Source organism: Arvicola amphibius, chromosome 3 (assembly GCF_903992535.2).
Source record: "Arvicola amphibius chromosome 3, mArvAmp1.2, whole genome shotgun sequence".
Taxonomy (NCBI): domain Eukaryota; kingdom Metazoa; phylum Chordata; class Mammalia; order Rodentia; family Cricetidae; genus Arvicola; species Arvicola amphibius.
In genome coordinates, this window is record NC_052049.1 from 33189122 (window position 1) to 33211238 (window position 22117).

Consider the following 22117-nt stretch of genomic DNA (forward strand, 5'->3'; position numbering starts at 1 on the left):
GGTCCACCCAATACAAGATACTGATGGACCAAAGTAGATAAGTCCAAGAAACCTGTGAACATTATCTACCAAGATTTCACAAAGTTAACAACACATCAATTTGAGTTTCTGGGTTAGGTCTCTAAAAACAATTTGGTGCCGGGCGGTGGTGGCGCACGCCTTTAATCCCAGCACTCGGGAGGCAGAGGCAGGCGGATCTCTGAGTTCGAGGCCAGCCTGGTCTACAAGAGCTAGTTCCAGGACAGGCTCTAGAAACTACAGGGAAACCCTGTCTCGAAAACAAACAAACAAACAAACAAACAAACAATAAAAACAATTTGGCAAGCAAAAGTATTCCATACACCAGTTTACAGCAGCCCTTTAGTGATGGCTCAGCCAGTCTCTCCCTGAAACAAGATACTGAATAAACATTTTGGGAACTGATAGCAGAATGCTATTTAGCATGCGTCAGATTGTTTGATTTCTAGTCTTTCTGTGCTCTTAATTAATTAGCCCTGTGATAGAAATCCCTCCTCCCTTATTTAACATTTTGGCTTGTAACAGTATAGCACAGAGCAGCACCCCAGGCTCTGATCACAGCAAAGCACCTGCACAGCTCTGCTATCTCCGACTGCAGGACTGTGTGTCAAGGGGTCCTGATGTCTGCCACTTGTGCTCTCTGAGTGTAACACACGCATTCTTCTTTGTCTGATTTAGGTTGCTGTATGACAGGGAAGCAGAGGGTGCAGACAGATAACAGGAGAGCAACCAAAGTCAGAAGGCATGCGTTTTCAGTTTCAGAGATGTCCGCATTTAATCCAGCCATTTAGTACCTGGGTTTTCATTCAAAATTTATGATGGATGTCACACAAATAAAGGCTCTCACAGACAAGAGCCTCTGAGACATTGAACCATTATTTATAATTATTCTGTGAGTGTGCTTTTCAAACTGAAGCTCTATTTTGGACTTGCCAAGAACTATTTTCAAAGAACTTTACTTAATTAATTAAATTTGTGTTTGCATGTTATAGAAATATTACAGAATGTTTAAACTATAAAAGAGAAGTAAAATAAGTGATGGAAATTAGGTATAATTGATGTTTTTAAATTTCACTAGATGAAAATAATGAATATAAGTGGGACAAAGATGTTTTGAAATTTCAGTGGATGGAAATAATGAACGTAGGGGGCCAAAGACTATTTTGAAGAGCTTTTCATAAAGCCTTCACAGGAATAAAAGAAAAGTTATTTATCATTTTGGTTGCAAAGTTGTTATTTACATATGTTTAGTAAGTCAATTTGCATATCTGTGCTAAACTGAAAAATAAAACCATCAGGACAGAGTATTAGTGACTTGTGAAAAGAAAAATATATGACAAAAGCCACTTGTGACATGACAAATTTTATTTCAGTTTTGATTTTGCCAATGTTTTTTTGGTTTTCATTTGTTGGGTTTTTTTTTGTTTTGTTTTGTTTTGTTTTTTGTTTTTTTGTTTGTTTGTTTTTGTTTTTTTTTTTTGACACAGGGTTTCTCTGTAGCTTTGGAGCCTGTCCTGGAACTAGCTCTTGTAGACCAGGCTGGTCTCGAACTCACAAAGATCCACCTGCCTCTGCCTCCCGAGTGCTGGGATTAAAGGCGTGCGCCACCACCGCCGGCTCATTTGTTGGGGTTTTGAGGGGAAAAGGCAGTATATAGTTCATAAATACAGTCCATCTGTATTTATCTGAGAAAGAAATCAGGGAAATACCTCACTCATAATAGTTTCAGAAAAATGAATCTAACAAGGGGGTGGAAGACTTCTATAATGAAAACTTTAAAATGCTGAAGATATTAAAGAATATCTTGAAAGATAGAAAGCACCCCATCTCCAAAAGTTGACAGAGTTATTGTTTTGAAAATAAATTGTTCATTTGGAAACAAAACTGATTCTGAATAGCTAAATAAATCATAATCAAAATGACTAATGATGCTGGTATCATCATATTTGAGACCAAATTAAATTTATGAAGATATAGCACTAAAAGAGAATGGTAATGACACAAAAACAGAGATGTAAAACAATGGGGTAAAAAATCCATAAATAAGTACACACACACGTACACACACATACATACATACACATACACACAAGTCAAAGCCTTTTAGTTTTTGACAAATGTATTTTTTAAAAAATCTGTATTGGAGAGAGATACCTTCTTTAGTAATGGTGCCAAGACAGTCATTTTTCACAGGTAGAACAATGTATGTCCTCCTTTCTCTTATAACAATTAGCTCAACGTATGTCGCATACTTTATAGTAAAAATTTAACTTTGAAACTATTATAGAAAATCAGATCTTTCAAGATACAGGCATGGCCAAGATCATTCTGGAAGAACTGTTCTAGCTTGGGAAGCAAATGGGAGAATAGACAATTGTGACTGAATGAAGCTCCAAAGTTTCCTCATGAGAAAGCAAAGGATCATCAGAGTGAAGAAGACATCAGCAGAGAGAAACTTTTCTCAACTCAACCCTTAACAGGGGACTTGAAATCTAGAGCTATAAGTAACTCAAAAACTTAGACAACAAATGCATAAGTTACCCAGTTAAAAGTACACAAATAAACTAATCTCTCAAAAGAATATATATATATATATATATATATATATATATATATGTTCAATAAATATATCAAAAGCATACAAAATTCTGTTTTATCCTGTAAGTGCAAATTTAAACTGCATTGAAATTATAACTTAAGCATATCATAATGGCTAATCTACTGAAAACAAGAAGAAATGCTAGAGCAAATGAAGGAAAGATTGGTCATTATACATTGCTGGTGAGAAAGTAAACTTCTCTAGTTGCCGTGGTAGGCAACCTGGAAGTGTGTATCTGTATGTATATGGGGGGGTTCTGTCTGTGTGCCTGTGTGTTGGTGTATGTTAAGAATGGAATCACTTTATGAGTCATTATTTCCACTTTGTATACATACTCAATATCTATGTAAGCACAACAAATACAGATTTGTACATTTGTATCATTGCTGCAGTTTTCACATTAGTCAAGCTTTGGAACAAATCTAGAGGCCCATCAACAGATGAGCAGATTAAAAATATATTAATACGCAATGGAGTCTTAGCTATAAGGAAGTAGATCATCTCTCTCTCTCTCTCCGTGTGTGTGTGTGTTTATGAGAGAGAGAGAGAAAGAGAGAGAAAGCAGAGTATAGATGTGTTCAGGAAGGGATTAATCAGAACAAAAGCCATATTCTTTATTTGAATGTTGTTTTGTCTTTGATAGTCTTGCTAGGCAATCCACAAGGGTTTCCAACTCTGCAGCTCAGACTGACTTCATCTTCCTACTCACCGTATCAGTTGTTGGTCTTACAAGTATGTTTTGAGAAACCAAGTTAGTAGCATTGCTTTGGCATTTATTTAACTCTATACATAGTAATATTAATTATGATATTTATCATATGTCCTAATGTTGTATTATATTTTCTTTTTTAATAAATTGAATTTCACTGTTTAAAATCACCATTTTAATTTTTTGAGAACAAAATGATTACTTTTTAAAAGGGAAACAAATGGATTTGCAGGGAACTAAATAGGTCATCCGTTTTTATAGAATTTATACATTTATTTTTAAATGTATCAATATAAAGTAACAGATTTATAAATATAAAGTAGTTATTGATAATTAAAATATTAATTGTTCAGATATTTTATCTACTTTTAATAATATTTTCATTGTGCATTATAAAAAGTCTTTGCACATCTTGAGGATGTTTTAAACATACTTTTTCTATAAGTGTTTGCAATATGCTGTCCCTGTTTGAGCTATTTTCCTAGTTGTATTAATATTGTCTTTCAATGAAGAAGAATTAAAATTATTTTAATGGAACTAAATTTATCAACTTCCTTATGTCATAGAGTATGTTTTGTTTTCTCTGATGTTTCTGAACAGATTTACTATCAATGAAGATAAACAGATATCAATAAACATGTTTGATAGCATATGTCATTGGAATAGTTTCAAAATGAAACAGAAGATACCCCTGGTTACCTCAGAGAGTAACTGAAGTGCAGAACATTGACATCAAAAGAATGAGTTTTGATCTGGAAGGTTTAGAAGCCCTCACTGCTGGTAGAACAGGAATTCTAAATAGTATAGCTACTTTGAAAAAATTTGGGTAGTTACATAAGCAACACATAGCCTCACCACACTGTCTAGCTTCTGTATTCCTATGTATATACCAAAAAAAAAAAAAGGTGGAATCTTGCATACACACAGAAGCCTCCTAAGAAATGACTGTGATGGCTTCATGAAAAACTGCAAGTATCTGACATGTCCCCTCCTGAGTGACTGAATAAAAACAGTGAAACGAACACAAAAAGGGTCAGTGGGTGCTGGGGACAGGAGTTTTAATGTAAGGGACTTTGAGGGAAGCAAAACTGATTGGTAGAAAAGATGACAGATATGAGACTGGTCCTTGAGCAAACACACAGAAATACATAACACAAATAAAGAACTTGCCTGTGTATATTAGACCCTATCAGTCCTCGTGTTTTGATAAAGACTGACCATTTATACTGAACATTCCATAAGAAACACGGATGTTCATAAGCCAAAGTCACTGAAGGGGATGGGCCGCGCACAGCATAAATATATATTCTTTCTGCTCCCTATTCAGCTCTCTGTAACACTGAAAATCACTGTAAGAAATAACACCAATTCTCTTAGAAATTCCATCTTTCAATTTCACTGTTGTTATTTTAGGAAATTAACTGACATCTTAAGATCTCACTGAAATTCTGAATAAATGTGTAGAATCTTCAACAGGCATTTACATAAATCCTGACATCAAAATTATTTTGTCTTTAGGAAGGGCTCCCCTGAGCACTGCTTCTAGATGTTGAAGCTTGACATGCAAGAAAACTAAACGGGACACCGGAAGTTAAAGAAAGAAAAGGAAAGGTGGCTTATTTAAATCTAATTGTCATTTCAACTCTTTATAAAAGACACCTTTTGGATATCAGACAAGGTTTAGTAAATATCTTTTATACCATGAAGGTAAACCAACAACCGAACAAAACAAGCACTAAACTGAGGGAGTGAGTGTTGGTTAATTCTAGGGACATCGACACAGCAATCCGTTGGCATCTTTAGTGCGCGCGCACGTCTGTGTGTGTGTGTGTGTGTGTGTGTGTGTGTGTGAGAGAGAGAGAGAGAGAGAGAGAGAGAGAGAGAGAGAGAGGGGGGCTAAGAAGAAGTGTCTATGATCTCTCCTGACTCTGAAAATATGCATGTCTTATGAAAGAGAAAGCCTGAGAATATCTATAAAACAATATGCTCATTTTTAAATTAAAAAAAATGTGTATGGAGAGTATAATTGAGACTGTGTGCTCTACATGAGCATCGATGACTTTGGTGTCAAGGGGAAGATATTAGATTCCTTGAACAGAGTTACAGGCTGTCGTGAGATGCCATGTGGGTACTGGATATCGAAACCAGGCCCTCTACAAAAGCAGCAAGCATTCTTAAGCACTGAGGCATTTCTCCTGCTAAGTATGCTAGTTTTTAAGAATCAGAACTGGAATGGTATCACCATTTACAATCATTTTAGAAATTCAGGAACTGTCCTAGCATCCTATTGTAAGGACAAGAGACTGAAAGAGAACTGTAACTTATTTGTTCACACTTTTATGACAAGCAGCCACATCTTATTTGTGTGATGAGATAGGGTTCTTCAAAGACACACCCCATCAAAATACTTTTCTCAAGCATTACAGGAATCACACATCAAAATAAATATTAAAAATTTAGCATTTGACTGTCTATACTTTGTGTTAAGATCTATAAAATTATTTAGTGTCAATTAAAATTGATCATTACACAACATTAAAAGAATTGCAATATTAAAAGAACTGCATTGTTCATTAAGAATAGGCCCTATACCTGAAAGTTATATTGAATTTTTATACGGAACTTATAGGTTTTTAATATATAAGTATATAAAACATTCCTTCATATATGAAATTAATGTATTAACCAAATAGTAAATTTATTATTTATCAAACATTATTCATGTACAAGTAAGGCTTAGAAATCCTTTTATGAGTTTTAAATCAGCAAATCTTGTTGGTGTGTACTAGATGAACAATATAAAAAAAGTTGTATGGAATCAATTTGAATTTTTTATGTACAGTCTTAAACCATGCACCATCTTTAAGCATAAAACATAGAATTTTTAATCATATCATAATAGTTGGTTTGCAGAAAGATTTTATACTGCATCTATCATCCGCTTAATGATTTAAAAGTATATATAATAAAAATCTCTCATCTATTCAAATGATCTTTGGTAGAAAATTTTCTAGTGCCCTTATATTTTTAACTAAAATTGTGTTTTTATTGTCTTGGCATGAACTAAGAAATTGTCAAAAATCATCTCTTTTTACAGTACTTAATACTAGCAAACAAAAAATTGACTTGTAGATATAATACTCTCTACTTCAGCTACTGTGCAAGACATGTCCACCTTGTATTTGAAACTAATGAAAATGAATCCACAAAATATACAAATCAATGCTTCTAAACTCCAGGAGAGAACTCCCTACCCTGACTGGTCTGGAATGTGCAAATCATCTGTGGCTCTTAAGACGATAATTACAGAAACTCCCTGTGATCCCTTGGCTAAGTCTTAAGTATAGTGTGCTGAAGGTGGTAGTGTCTGCAAGAGGCTCAAACTGCATAATGCATAAAGCTTTAACTTTGGCGTCTTTTGACACTATTTTACAGAAACCACATACTAATCAACAAAACTAAAATTAATAAATATTCACTGAGTTCACAGAAATCTAAGTAATATGTTTATCACCAGGAATTAAAACCTTGAAAAAAGTTATTTGTTCAAATTTCAGTTGTAATTTTTTGAACATCTCCTGACTCAGTCTGTATTTAATTAAGACTTTACAATAATCCAAATCAAATGATAGGGGTTTATGAAATCTAGAACTTTGACTCCTTCTTGGAGGTGGCTGAGTGGGGAATGTATTTCAGGATTCTTTTTACCTATTACAATCTTTGGAATCTTAAATGCTTTAGCTCTGGAAAACTATTCCTCAAGTAAATTCTAAGATATTGTTGCTGTTATTTGACTTTGTATTTTACTATGGAAATTGTCATGCTTAATTTGCATCTTTAAAGCATAAAGCTCACATATAGGCTTCAAAACACATAATATTAAAAGTTGCTTTGCATAACATATTAACCAAAAGACTTAGGATCATGTAAATAAGTCTTCTAATTTTATATACATTATATATGTATACATTTCATGATGCCTTTATTAAAGATAAAATGTAAATAGTTTAAGCAATATTTTTAATATTAGGATGTAGATCATTTTGTTAAAATAATATTAGGAATTATTTATTATGTATGTGTTTGATTAAAAATACATAAGGAGAAGTATGCACTAAATACTGACTAGTACAAGGGGAAAGGTATAAAAACATACTTGAAAATGATAAAAGGATATTTTCTTTGGTAACAGTGGTCTTGATAGCCTTTCATCCTCAGTGTAACAGAATAATAGAAAATTGTACGACAATATTCTTATTCAGCTTTTAGCTATTGGTCCTTTGATCTCTGGAGTATGTATTAAATTTTCTAATTTAAAACATGCTAAATAATTTATAGAAAATAGCAACAGCTATACACACCAAATATTACTTCTGAAAACTATTGTATTTCAAAAGATGCTTTTCCATTGAAAGCAAGTATGTCCACTTTAAAATATGTATTTAATTGAATTTTTAATTTAATCAACTCAGAGCTATGAATTTAGTGTTCTTGAAAGAAAGAGATTAAAGATGAATAGGGAGAGGAGGTTCCCATCCTGCCTTGCCAGTACCTTTCAGATTTCACCTGAAGGGGCCACCCACTAGTTTTCTGAACAATGCTTTCCACATGGTTATTAAATCCCATGGGCAACAAAATAATAGGCCAGTGGATTTCACTTAGGACTTTCTTTAGCTCATGAAGTCTTAGAGTTTTCTTATGGAAAGTCAAACATGCTGTATTTTTCTTACAATAGGGCAGTAGGTATATTGAATTTGATAAAGAAAAAGAACTGCTACATGTATCAAGTTGTAATTTTGAATTTAAAATCATTTTTCATGAGTAAAGGAACCAAAAAATATTTTCTAAATGCTGGAAAATCATTATGAAAACCTTCAGGGGCAGAAATAAATAGATGCATGCACACAGAGCTAAGAATTCAAAGTTAAGAAATGTTAGTTACATAGGCACAAACTATGGTTTACCAAAGGGAAAACATTAAGTGAAGAGTCATAAAATAATTCATGAGTCTGTTTGAATTGTATAATATAATATTGTCTTCCTTTTGGAAAAGCCAGTGTTTAACTTCTGAAGGGAATTACATAAACTTTTGTAACTTCTTTTAATAATCAATTTTTGTAAGATAAACTTTGACGAGGAATGACGTTAGGAATATTTTATTTATATAAGGAACAAATATATCATTGCAACTGGATTGATCATTTCACATTGCTGTCATTTAAATACAGAATTAATTATTCTGACACCATCCAGTGAGAGAAGCAACAAGTATAAATTATGAGACACATACTAGCTTTGAATCCTTTCAATTGCAAAATCAATGAGATTCTAATGAAACCACTCCACATCAGCCAGGTAAAAAGTCCAGCTGCCAGAGAGATAAAGTGTCAGAAACAATCAGGGAAGAACAAGCAATCAATGAAATGTTAGTGGGAAAACAAGCTTTGCTCTCTATCTTCAACTATGCAAACATCAGCAATTTCAAAACCCCCAGAAGTGCAACTCTGCTGATAATGACATGAGAACAGAGCTGATTGCTCCTTCTGCCTGTGGAGAAAGCTTCAAAGTTGGTTGATTACAGATAATCACCCCATTCATGAGGTAATGTTGACTCCTTTCTATTTGTATTTAACCTTATCTTAATAAAATGTATAATTATCAAATAGTATAATCACACACACACACAAACTTCAAACACTCACTAAATTCTTCTGTTGCAGTTGGAAGAAATAACTGCTCTATCAACAACTATTTCAAAGTGTCCACCATGAGCTTTGGCGATTGATAAAGAGTAGTCATTGTAAGTATGCAGTGTGTTAAGAAACAGAGATTAAGTTTATCGGCTCAGATAGACTGTGGTCACCTACAGGTGAAAAGGGAGTCAGGAACAGGAAGTGTTGGTATTTAAGATACTTAACCATTTTTTTCTTATTCGAAATTCAGAGAACTCAAACAACATATCAAAATTTTAAGTGTGAAAAAGGTTGAGAACACAAAATGATTGAATTGTGGAAATTAAAAGAAGTGTACATTTTAATATACAAATGTATACCATTGTTTGGTCATGTCTATAATTATTTCTATGCCTCCAGTCCCCCTATCTTCCTCTTGTATCCATCTTCACTTCATAGCCTCATGTTTTTAAGATTTCTACTTAGTTCATTTAGTGTGGCCCATATATGGATGGATACGAAGTTACCTACTGAGGCAAGGCCACCTACCAGTGGCCACTACCCCAAAGCAAAGTTATTTTTTCTTTGGCAGTCAATTGGCAATAGTTCCTGAGCCTGAGGTAGGGCATATAGAATCCCTTCCCACTCCATGTTGGAAATTTTACTGCTCCAACCGTTTTTGGATGGTAAACAAAGCATATGTGTTCATGTATACAACAGCTATTTCAGCTACTGAGTCTAGCAGTAAAGATTTTTAAATCAATAATTTCAAGTAAATGCACACATACCAATCTTATTTTGGAACATTGTCAACTCTAATAAAGTCTTCTCAATATGCGTTGCCCATTCTACATGCACAATAGATGCATGTTGACTGAACCAGGGCAAGAAACGCAGACATTTCTATGTCACATACACAAACACATACATATTTAATTAAAAATATCTGTGCTTGAAAATAATTTTACATAAAAGCATTGATTTTTTTCGGTAGCACGTTCTCCAAGAGTAAGAGTATTTGTACTTAAATAAAAAACAGTTTACAAAACACTGGTATTGGTAATTTAGCTAAAAATAAAGCCAGAATTGAAAAAATATTTTCTCATTACATCACTAGAAACCAAGGTTTAAAGTTCTTAATTGTCATTTAAAAGGACTGATATTTTAAACATGTAATTTTATAGTCATAATTATGCCTGAACCTAAACACATGAACCATACGAATATTAAGAAATTCCCTTAAAATATTATACATCTCTAATACTATCTTTTATTATTTTATAAACACTATTTTCTCATACATGTTTAATGCTGAATTTATATCTTGTGAAAACAATAGTTTACAATAGACACAAACTGTTACATATTATAGATGTAGTTTTATATAAAATATATTATGGTCTCACCATTAACTAACCAAAAGCAAAACCTTTTAAATATAAACCACACAACAACAACCTCAAACTTTTTTTCTAGTAATAATGTGGAGACTGAAACTTAACCCCTATTTGTCGACATTATATACAACATAATCTTTGATCTGAAGGGGAAATCATATATTAAAGAATAATATTTTTGACATGTAATACCTTTGGTGCCTAATTTTTTAATAATATTTCATCATATTGAGATAATTTCTTTCAATATATCTTTACAATATTCACCCTCTTTCTGGTTCCAGCTCCTCCTTTATAACCCCCTCTTCTACTCACCTGTTTGATTTTCTCTCCGTTGTAGCTGCTGTTCGAAGGGTCTATGTCTCAGCATATGTCTTGGTCCTCTGGCTTCTGCAATCTCTCTGCCTCCTCTTCTTCACTGCTCTCAGAGCCTAAGTTGGGAGATGTATTGTTTGAACATTAATTAGGGTGGACACCCCACAATCGGTTAACTTCTGTTGTTTGACTGGTTGTGGTTTCTATAATGACTTCCATCCACTGCAAAAAGAAGCTTCCTTGATGAGAAAATGACGAAGATCAGCACCAGAGACAAATTCTTCTCAATCCATATGATTCTACTTTTTAAGTACCCATAATTACAGAAAAAATTATTTTTATCTTAATATAATATTTATGAAAGAGTATTTACTATTATGTCACAACTTTAATAGATTGTGTAACTCATTGAAGGAATATTTATTTGTTTTGAACATTTTGTTATGGAGATACTTATATTGCCATTTTATTACATAAGTTTAATAATTTCAACAAAAATTATTATTTGGGTATTATTGGTTAGACCTATGTTAGTAAAAAGAACACACCATGAAGCAGACAAATACATTGTTTCATGGTTCCTAATTGCTGTGAAGAAAAAAAAAGTGAATAAAATAAGTACATGGAATATACAGGGTAAGAAGAATGATAATTGATTTGCATAATGATGTCAAAGAAAGGAGACAGAGAATGAAAGAAGATATTTCTTGTGCAAAACTCTTACTAAAACATTTTATATGTAAAGAATTTCAGTAATTTAATATGAATGAACTAATGCTTTTCAAATAATACACAATCCTGTCTTGACTAAGAAATTCTTACTGCCTATATTCCACATACATTGTATCAGTTGATTATATCGGGAGACTAAATATGTAGACTGAAAACCCACACAGCAAAGATAAACACAGAATAGTTCTCCTTCCTTATATGACACATGCCTTAGCCTGCCTTTTCAAACATACATACCAGTGATTTTATAGAGACTACATGGGTGATATTTGAGAATATACAGGCTTACAAAAACAATTAATAAAAACAAGGCCATGGATTTTAGAGCAAGACAAAAAACCTCTTATAGAAGGATCTGGAAGGTAGAAAGGGAAGAGCAAACTGTGGACATTGGTAAGTACTTCTGAAGCAGGCATCATATAAATGTGTTTTATAGGCTCAACAGCACCTGGTCATCAGGAAAATGTAAAGCAAACAGGAATAATCATACTCCTGTTAGAACTGCTATTGAGACAATGAAAGACAGCATGGGTCAGAATGAGGACAATGAGGAGATCCTGCATATTGTTGCTGTGGACAAAACTTATTAGAGTTGTGGAGAATGTTATGGAAGTTCTGAAAACTTTCTTAATATATGTATTATTTTGAGTGTGTCACAAGCGGTAGCATGTTATGCTCTTTATCTTATAAAATTGTTCAGCATCTGTTCTCTCTAATTAATTTGTGCTGCTATGTTTTTATTAGAATGTGACAAGTTTCTTATTTTAGTATTCATGAAATTTTGATTCTGATTTATATAATTTCCACATCTCCCTCTCTTCCTACCAGATCTTTCCACACCCATCTGCCCTTCTCAAATCCACGGCCTCTTCTTCAATATTGTAATGACACACGTATGCATGGTGTGTGAGCATTCATGTAAGAGAAGATGAATCTATGTAGTATTGCTTATATGTACTTAAAGCTGACAATTTGAGATTCGATAACAATTGGGAAACTGGTTCTGCAAAAGGAGGATTCTCCTTCTTGATATCTACAAATTATCTACAGCTCTTCATGTAGGGTTAGGGCCAGTTAAGATTTCCCTCATTCGTGTGAGGATGTCAACTGGGGGGTGTCATCCTGCAGGTCTTGTTTAGGCTACTCTATTATTAAAATGACACAGGTGTAGCTTCCTAGTCAAATATAGAAGACGCTATCTAGCAGACAATGTCCTAGTCCCCTGGTCCTTAAGATCTTTCCACCCCCTCTTCTATGATGCTCTCTTAACCTTAGGTACTGGAGCTTTAAATTTTTTGTATTCCATTCATTTTACATGCCAGCCACAGTTTCCCCTCCTTTCCCTCCTCTTCCCTTTCCCCACCTCACCTCATTCCACTCCCATCCACTCCTCAAAAGGGTAAGGCCTCCCACAGGGAGTCAACAAAGCCTGGCACATTCAGCTGAGGCAGAACCAAGCCCCTCCCCATCCCATCAAAGGCTAAGTAAGATATCACACCTTATGGAAGAGGCTTCAGAAAGCCAGCTCAAACGCTAGGGATAGATCCTGGTCCAACTGCCAGGGGTTCCACAAACAGACCAGGCTACAAAACTATCGCCCACAGGTAGAGGGCCTGGTTTGGTCCCACTCAGGATCAGCAGCTGTTGGTCTAGAGTCCGTGAGCTCCAGCAAGTTCGATTCAGCAGTCTCAGTGGGTTTCCTGGTTATGAACTTGATCCCCTTTGCTCTCGTATAACTCCTCCCCCCTCTCTTCAACTGGATTCCCATAGCTCAACCTGGTGGTTGGATCTCTGCATATGCTTCCATCAGTTACTGGATGAAGGTTTTATGATTAAAATTAGAGTAGGGAATGGCCACTTCAGATACCCTCTCCACTTTTACTAGGGGTGTTAGGTGCTGTCATCCTTATGGATTCCTGGGAACTTCCCTAGCACCAGGTTTCTCCCTAACTCCATAATGGCTCCCTCTCTGGAGATAACTCTTTTCTTGTTCTCCTACCCAATCCATCCTTAAACTCAATCATCCCTCCCCTTTATAGCATCCTGCCTCCAGTTTACCATAGAGATCTTACGTTATTTTCCCTTCCCAGAGAGATCTATATGTACCTCTTAGGGTCTTCCTAGTTACCTAACTTCTCTGGAGCTGTGGATTGTGGTCTGGTTATCCTTTGCCTTACATCTAGTATCCACATATGAGTGAGTACATATCGTGTTTGCCTTTCTGGGTCTGGGTTACCTCACTTGGAATTATTTTTCCAGGTTTTATTATAGATGTGTCAGCTGAGGCTAGGCAGCCCACCATCTGTTGTTTTCTGCATTTTGAACAGTTGTGAATTCCTCTAGTAGACTGTCTGCTGCAAAAGGAGTCTGTAGGTGTGAATATTATCTATTTGCAGAGCGTTAAACTTCCCATTTAGATTGAATTTTCCTATAAATTGTAATAAAACTTGAAAATAAATTCTTCCCTATTTTTATTATTTAAGAAAGGTAAAATAAAATTTATTCAATTTTAGTTTGAAAATTTTCACTTAAAATGCATTCAAATTTAAATTTTTAGGTATCAGATATTATTTATTTAATTTCAGTTCTGAAGTTAGGAGTCATGAATTTGTTGTACATTGTAGACAAGCATTTTTCTACTAAGCTATACACAACCTTCTATTTTCTAATATTTAAGGAGAAATGAACATTACAGTTAGGTAAATAAAAATAAAAATAAAATAAAATTAATTAAATATAAGTACTAAACATGGTTCAGGAGAAAATAGATTTCATAGGAAAACTATAGTCAGAATTTAAAAACTGAGAAATGTGAAAGCAAACATCTCTGGAAAAAAAGTCTTAGAAAAGGAGAAATGGCAATGTATTCAGAATATAGAACCGTGTTCGTGTACAAGTAATACTCAAATTATAACTACATGATACATTTAAAACAGTACAAGTATATTCTGTTGCTGTGTCTTCAAGTATAACTGATATTTCACCTTAGAATCCCAAATAAATGTGCACCTGAATTTCCTGATTCCCTGAATACCTCTGACATCCAGGATGCCAAGCATGTGAAGAACTGACAGTCTTGCACATGGTGATAACAGAAGCATCTATTTAGAAATATAGTTCCGAAGCCACTCAACAAACATCGATGAACTAATTACTATTAATCACTTTAATAGATTTTTCTACCTTATCCTTCGCATTCAAGCATTCATATTATAAATTGTTGTTGATTGATGTTTTATGGATGATCAAGCTAAAACTGTGTGCCAACAAAGTTGAGATGATTTGAGTTAAAAATTCAGTACCCTTACTAAAATTATCAAGCTTAACAATATATTAGCATAGAGATAAAAAAGTAATAACACATACTAGTCTTTGTTATTCTGCTCTTAATTTCAAAGGATGTTTTAAATTAGTGATTATTTTCTTCCCTGGGCAGCATCAATACTTCTTGTCAGTAAATCAAAATATAACACATGAAAGGTTTAACATGTGTTTTATATGAGTCTTTGTGTATTTGTTCCTTGCTTTCTTCAGTGAGCTGTATTGACAAGATTCTACAGTAATGATGGATAATCCACATAAAGCATTTTATTCATATTTCATTTTATATTGAAAAATCTTGGATGAGGAAAAGAGACTATATTAATGGAATATGAGGTACAAATGTGTCGATTCTGCCCCCAGAGTGCCTGCAAGCAACATAAGTTCATACCATTTTGGTGTTAGCTTGTCTGTTAGATATAAGTGCCTCTGACCCATTAAAAATTTATCTCTAATGCAAGAAATGTTTTCAGACAAACAATAGAGTGCTTTAAAAAATACGGAAACAGTTTGGGAGTTTGCATTTTAATCTCATTTCCAGATTCATTATTATGAACCCTTCATATTATCTACTTGAATCAGTTGTCACAGTTATAATAAACACAAATTCACGTTTCCAACCTGTTTTCTCAGAAAATAATTATATAAGCTAAAGGCCAAGAATTACTTTAAAACACACAAAATTTTATCTTTGTGTAATTAACTTAAAGTATTAAAAAGACTATCTGATTGTAAATACATTTACAAATATGTATCAGAAACACATAAGTCATTTGGACAGACATTTTAAAGTAAATTGGTAGAACTGAAATATTTTAAAAGAATATGATTCACAAAAAAAATCAAATTTTATGCTTTAAAGTTTAAATGAAAATTATGTTTCATCTGAGTTTCATTGGCATTAATAGTGCAAATTTTTAATTAAAACAATAACACAATATAAACTAATATTTTCTTTATGGTAACCTAAATTATATCTAGCAAAAATTTACTATCCATCCCTAAACTATACATAAATTTTCTATTGAAAAATAACCTAAGGTGGAAGTATGTAATAATACATATTTTATTTTATTTCATTATTAGCTGTATATTCACAAGAATATACTTTTCAAATATTAAGATAAAAATGATATAAAAGATTGAATAATTTTTAAATAACCTTAAGTTATAAAAAATAGAGTATTCAAAACTGAGACTTTTTAAAATGTCTATGTAGTTAATCCTATATTTCCTCATGAGTGATCAGGTGAAATAACTGAGTTTCCCCTTCTAGGATTTTCTTAGCTTTATAATTAATACACAGATTTGCCATGTTGCAATAATTCATTATACATAATATTTATGTTTAACAGCATTCTTAATATATGTGTTTTATTTATAAAAGTTCCATTGAAGTCATATAAATCTACACCATTTTAAAATGATATCATATATTCTTTAAAATAAATGTTTCAATATTTACACTTTTTCATTTGATGGATTTTAAAGAATACAGTGATAGTTTGTGTTATAAATATTGTCAGATCAAAGAAATACAACAAGAGCCTTGTGGGAAACAAATCATGGGATGTTCAAGAAAACACCTATTTTCAATAAACACCAGTTAGTACGTGTTTTCCAGATACACACTGAGAGTGTCATTAGATCTTGAGGAACACTAATATTTGAGTAGAGGAAATCAGAGCTTATTCTTCACATAATTTCCCAGTTGTCTCCTTTTGTGACTGCATATCTGCAGTTTAGGGAACAAGGTGAATTACAGAATCTCAATAATTTGGAGCATCTGGTTTTTGTTTTGGTCAATTATCAAATAATTAGTTTTTCCCATTAAACAACAAAACAATGTCACCTCTTAGAAAATAACTTTCAGTGCTTTAACCATAAAATTTTAACTATTGTATGGCATAACATTGAAAAATGTATGCGTATATGACATAAATCTGGAAATATGGATATACTATATGCAATATTGTATATGATAAAGTATGCTGGTATATATTATAGATATCTGATATCATATATGGTATAATATACTGATATTATATGTGTGTGTGTGTGTGTGTGTGTAATGTGTAAAATGAGATGCTTCACTCTACAAAGAAGAGTACTCCTGCCACACGAATGAAATTGAAAGTCACTACTTTAATTGTAACAAGCCACAAACAGGACACCACTACTGCTTATGTGACCTCATTTACCTGTGATACCTAAAGTCATCAAACTCAGCAGGAGAGAGAGAGAGAGAGAGAGAGAGAGAGGAGAGAGAGAGAGAGAGAGAGAGAGAGAGAGAGAGAGAGAGAACATCTGCTAAGATTTTTTAAGGGTTCTGGAGGAAAAGTGGAAGTGTTCAGAGGATTGTTAACAAAGTTGACAAGTTTCAAATTTTAATATGAGTTAATCGAGTGCCCTTTTAGCAGAGCGCAAGTTTCATACAGCCATTTGGGAAAGGATGCACATTAAATGAATTGTTTTGGGGATTTGGGGGGTATTTTTGCAGGGAGGGGTTTATAGCCAGGTTTTTGTAGCATTGATCATCTTGAAACTCTCTTTGTAGACCAGGCTAACCTTGAACTCACTAAGATCCACCTGACTCTGCTTCTCAAGTGCTGGGATTCAAAGTGTGTGCCACCATGGTGGATTTAAATTAATTCCTAAATGGAATGATATAACTTGTAAATTTTCCATTCTTCAAGATTATATTAAAAGGGTTGAGGACTAGGGTTTGGGCTAGGATTAGGGTTACGATTAGGTCATACTTAACTTACTGGGACTCCTTACAGTTGGAATACAGTTTGTCTCAGACTATTTTACTGGCTTTTTGGACTCTACTCCTCATCCTGGGTTGCCTTGTCCAGCCTCTATACGTGGGGAGGTGCTTTGTTTTTCTGCAAGTTGGCATGTAATGTTTTTAGATACTCATGGGAACAGAGGGAGGTTGTGAGAGAGAGAGGGACTGAGAGGAGAAAAGGAAGGGTAAATGTGGCCAGGATATAAAATAAATAAATGAATGAATGAATGAATTAACTTCTTTTAAAAAATTGGTTAAAAGAAAAACCATATACACTAATAAATTACATATGCTGACCAAAGAAAACTAAAGGATATACAAAATGAAAACTTAAGCCGGGCGGTGGTGGCGCACGCCTTTAATCCCAGCACTCGGGAGGCAGAGGCAGGCGGATCTCTGTGAGTTCGAGGCCAGCCTGGTCTACAAGAGCTAGTTCCAGGACAGGCTCTAAAAAAAAAGCTGCAGAGAAACCCTGTCTCGAAAAACAAAAAAACAAAAAAAAAAAAAACAAAAAAAAAACAAAAAACAAAAACCAAACAAACAAAAAAAAACAAAATGAAAACTTAATTTGATATAAATGCAAATTTCTTATAAAAATCACACTGTACCATTGAATAATAGCAATCTGAAGTAAGTTCCAACAGTACAACGTAAACTATTGGAAATTAGCATAAACATACATTATACATTCTCAGTTCCTTCTGACAAACTATTTTCTATTAACTGGAAAATTATAGTGAATACTTGGATGTAAAGTTTATGCTAGGAGTAATAAAAGACACCTTTTCAACGTAAAGAATTAAAAACTCATAATATCCTTCATCAGCAATTGGTTCCAATTCAGCAGTAGCTCGTCTTACATACTGCTCTCATTTCTGGAACCTTCATCTCCTTGTACCTTGATCACCCGTAAAGGAAATGGCTGCATTGTCTGGAAGTAATCCTCGCCATGGAAATGCTGGTAAAGGGAGAACAACAAAAAAAAATCTTAATTTGGAGAAGATGATAGAAAATTATATTTCTCACCAAGAATATGCTAATGCAGCCTCAACAACCATGTTCTAGTCATTGCAAATATGACTCTAGAAGCCAAATGCCAACTGAGTTAAATATGTTAGAAAATAAGAAAAGAAACATAGACTGCCTCTGGGGCCACTTTGTAAACACTGAGGAAAAATTCTTACTGTTCATAGAATCGTAACATTATGTTAAAAATAAATATAAGCATGGGTGGAAAGACAGTCTGTTTTAAATGCTACCAGAGTTAATTCCATTTCCACACATCTTTACGACAAAGAAACACACCTTGCATTATGTGCCTGGCAAAGGCTGTCAGTGCATTTCTTTCTCTGCATCAATGTACTAGGCGACATCAAAGGGCCATACAAGTTGAGAATCAATATCTTAATGCCAGCAGCATCTGCGAAACTGTGACCTAGATTGCGACTTCTGATGATCAGGTTACAGCGTCTCCATGCAACCCCTCTAAGAGCAGCAGCAAGCAAACCCAGGAGCACTTGGCAAAGCGTCTCTTTTAGTTCTTGCTATTGGATGTTTTTCCCTTTTATCTCACAATGGGAGTGTGATAGTTAAAGAAACAGAGATTTTTTTAAAAAAAAATATAAAGCAATAGGAAAGGTTTTCAGAGTAGTTCATTAAATGTCAGTTTCAAAACAACATAGATTACTGAATTGCACCACCCAAGGGTTGGAGCTATGTAAAACCCCAGAGGCCAAGAAGTGCCATAGGGCTTGCTGAGGCTGTGTGGTTGGGTTCTGCCATCTTCCCAGACACACAGAATATCAAAATGATAGATGGAAAGGAGTTAGAGCTATTGTCAAAAACTCAACTTACCTGATTCAGCTCCATCCTGTAAGGAGAGGAATTTCACTGTTCAAAGTGGTGAATTCCATACACAAAGGCATTTTCATTTTTCACAATGAAGTTAGGTTGATTTTAATTGTGAGATTAGAATCAACTATTCCAAGGTACTGTGTTGCTTTGGATTGATATTTTATTAGAGATAAATGAGTTTATATTTTTTGTCTGTTTTTACTAAGGGAGAAGTGAGATATTAAATTTTTTCTTTATGTATTATTGAATGTCCATCAGTATGTTTTTTTTTTTTTTTTTGGTTTTTCGAGACAGGGTTTCTCTGTGTCTTTGGAACCTGTCCTGGAACTAGCTCTTGTAGACCAGGCTGGTCTCGAACTCACAGAGATCCGCCTGCCTCTGCCTCCCGAGTGCATCAGTATGTTTTGTCTAAGAATAAGGATTATGACAGGAAATACAAGATGACAAGTGTGTTGTGCGATGCTTATGTAATGAATGGTTTTGATTTCTGTTGTTTTATAAAGAAATTGGACAATTTCTATTTTGCTGAAACTATAAAATAAGCAAAAGATCTTAGGAGGCCTGAACTCCAGGGCCCATGTCAAGGGCCTTCCTTTACTATCTATAGTTGCCTTTCTAGATAACCAATTATTAATACTTTAACTAAGAACTCATGAACTTCTAATAAGTAAATTCTCATCAAGTGAAGGCAGGAAAATGAGTTGTATCTAGTAAGACATCTAGAAGAACTGCCCCAAACACTAATAGCAATAGATACACACCGAAAGACAAGTTCTCTTCTCCTGCACAGGCTATATAAACATTCTTCTATAGATAATGCAAGGAAAGAAAAGCAGAGTCTGGAGTTAAGGAGATCAGTATAGAACACAGTTCCAAATTAATTCTCATGGTCATGTAGGATAACATCATGTCTTATTGCTGCCTGAGCACAAGTCTTGAACATGAAGGCTACACACACAATTCCTTAATGAATCTTTAAAGTAATGGAAGCTAAGGTGGTTTATTGTGTAAGAGAGTTTGTTTTTTATGTATAAGGATTGGAATTTGTATCCCCAGCACACACATAAAAAGCTGGACATGGCGTTTATTTTATTTTGGGTATCACATGGGTTATTCTGAAAAATGATTTGAACGTGTGTGTGTGTGTGTGTGTGTGTGTGTGTGTGTGTGTGTGTGTGTATGTGGTGTTTGGTATGTGCATGTTTGTTCTGTGGATAGCCCTTGGATACCTCTCAAAGGTTGAGAGCCCTTATTGCTAAAGACGCAGCACATTCAGGATACCAGGCGTAGATAACTCAAACTGGATATGAACTAAAAGCCTCTTTCCGTCCATCTAGCTTTTATGGTTCCAGAAAATGCTATGCAAGCTGCAAAGAGAGGAAAAAAAATACACATTCCTACCCAGCTGGGATATTTATGAATAATAACAATTGTCATCATGTATAGAAATGTATACAGAGGTGTTAAGTGACACTCATTTGCAATGTCCACTGAACAGGAGCGAAATCATACCTAATCCCGGAAACCTAGACAACTTCCTAGGGCTAGTAAAGTTAGTGACCTTTGAAAAGAATCTACTAGTACCAATCTGCTAGAGGAGAATAATTTCCTACTACGTTGTAAATCTTATCCTTATATTCACAGATAACTGTTGCTACCACCCCTCTGCAAAGAATCTTTCTTTACAGCAAATGGAAATCACCACAGAAAACTAAAACTGAGATCAACAGTTTGGAATCTAGCCCAAAAGAATACGGCTTATACCATAGTTCTGGCTGTGGCTCAGAGAAAATCTGAGAGGCACTGGAAACAACACAAACACACACTATATGTACATACATACATATATATATATATATATATATATATATATATGTATATATAGTACAATAAACCACCTTAGCTTCCATTACTTTAAAGATTCACTAAGGAATTGTGTGTGTAGCTTTCATGTTCATGACTTGTGCTCAGTCAGCAATAAGACATAATGTTATCCTACATGACCATGAGAATTAATTTGGAACTGTGTTCTATACTGATCTCCTTAACTCCAGACTCTGCTTTTCTCTCCTTGCATTATCTATAGAAGAATGTTTATATAGAATTGATGTAACATGGAACTTATGACAATTTGGCCAATAACACAATGATATTTGAAGATAAATAGTAAGATTTTAAGAGAGTAACTATATGCCCAAAATTGTTTCTTATCTTCTAATGTAGTTTACTACTTCAAGTCTATTGGCCTCTCACGTGTGTGTGAGTGATAGAAACTGAGCAGACGCAGCAGTTTAAAATTCCTTAAAGATGCAGGTTGTCTTTATCGCTATAATGGAAGCAAGCATTACTGATGAAGGGAGAGCTTGAGACACTTAAAGTGACCTCTCTTCGACAGAATGTATTTGGCTATGTAGTTCAGTGACTATTCGATACGACCACCTTGCCACGTTTTCTCAATGAACTTAAGGAATTTCGCTCCTAGTGGTGTTTACGGCTAGGCCAATTTGAAGCCTTTGCTAAGTGCTCCTTAAGAATGATCCTAGAGATAAACTAGGTATATAAGGAAACGGCTCAGCCTAAAGTGTCTCCTCTGCGCTGACTGGAGCATATGAAAATTCTAATTAGTGAAAGTTATGCAGTGGATAACTACTATGCATTCTAAATTATATTTATCCATTACAACTTTGTCATCAAATATTGGATATGGCC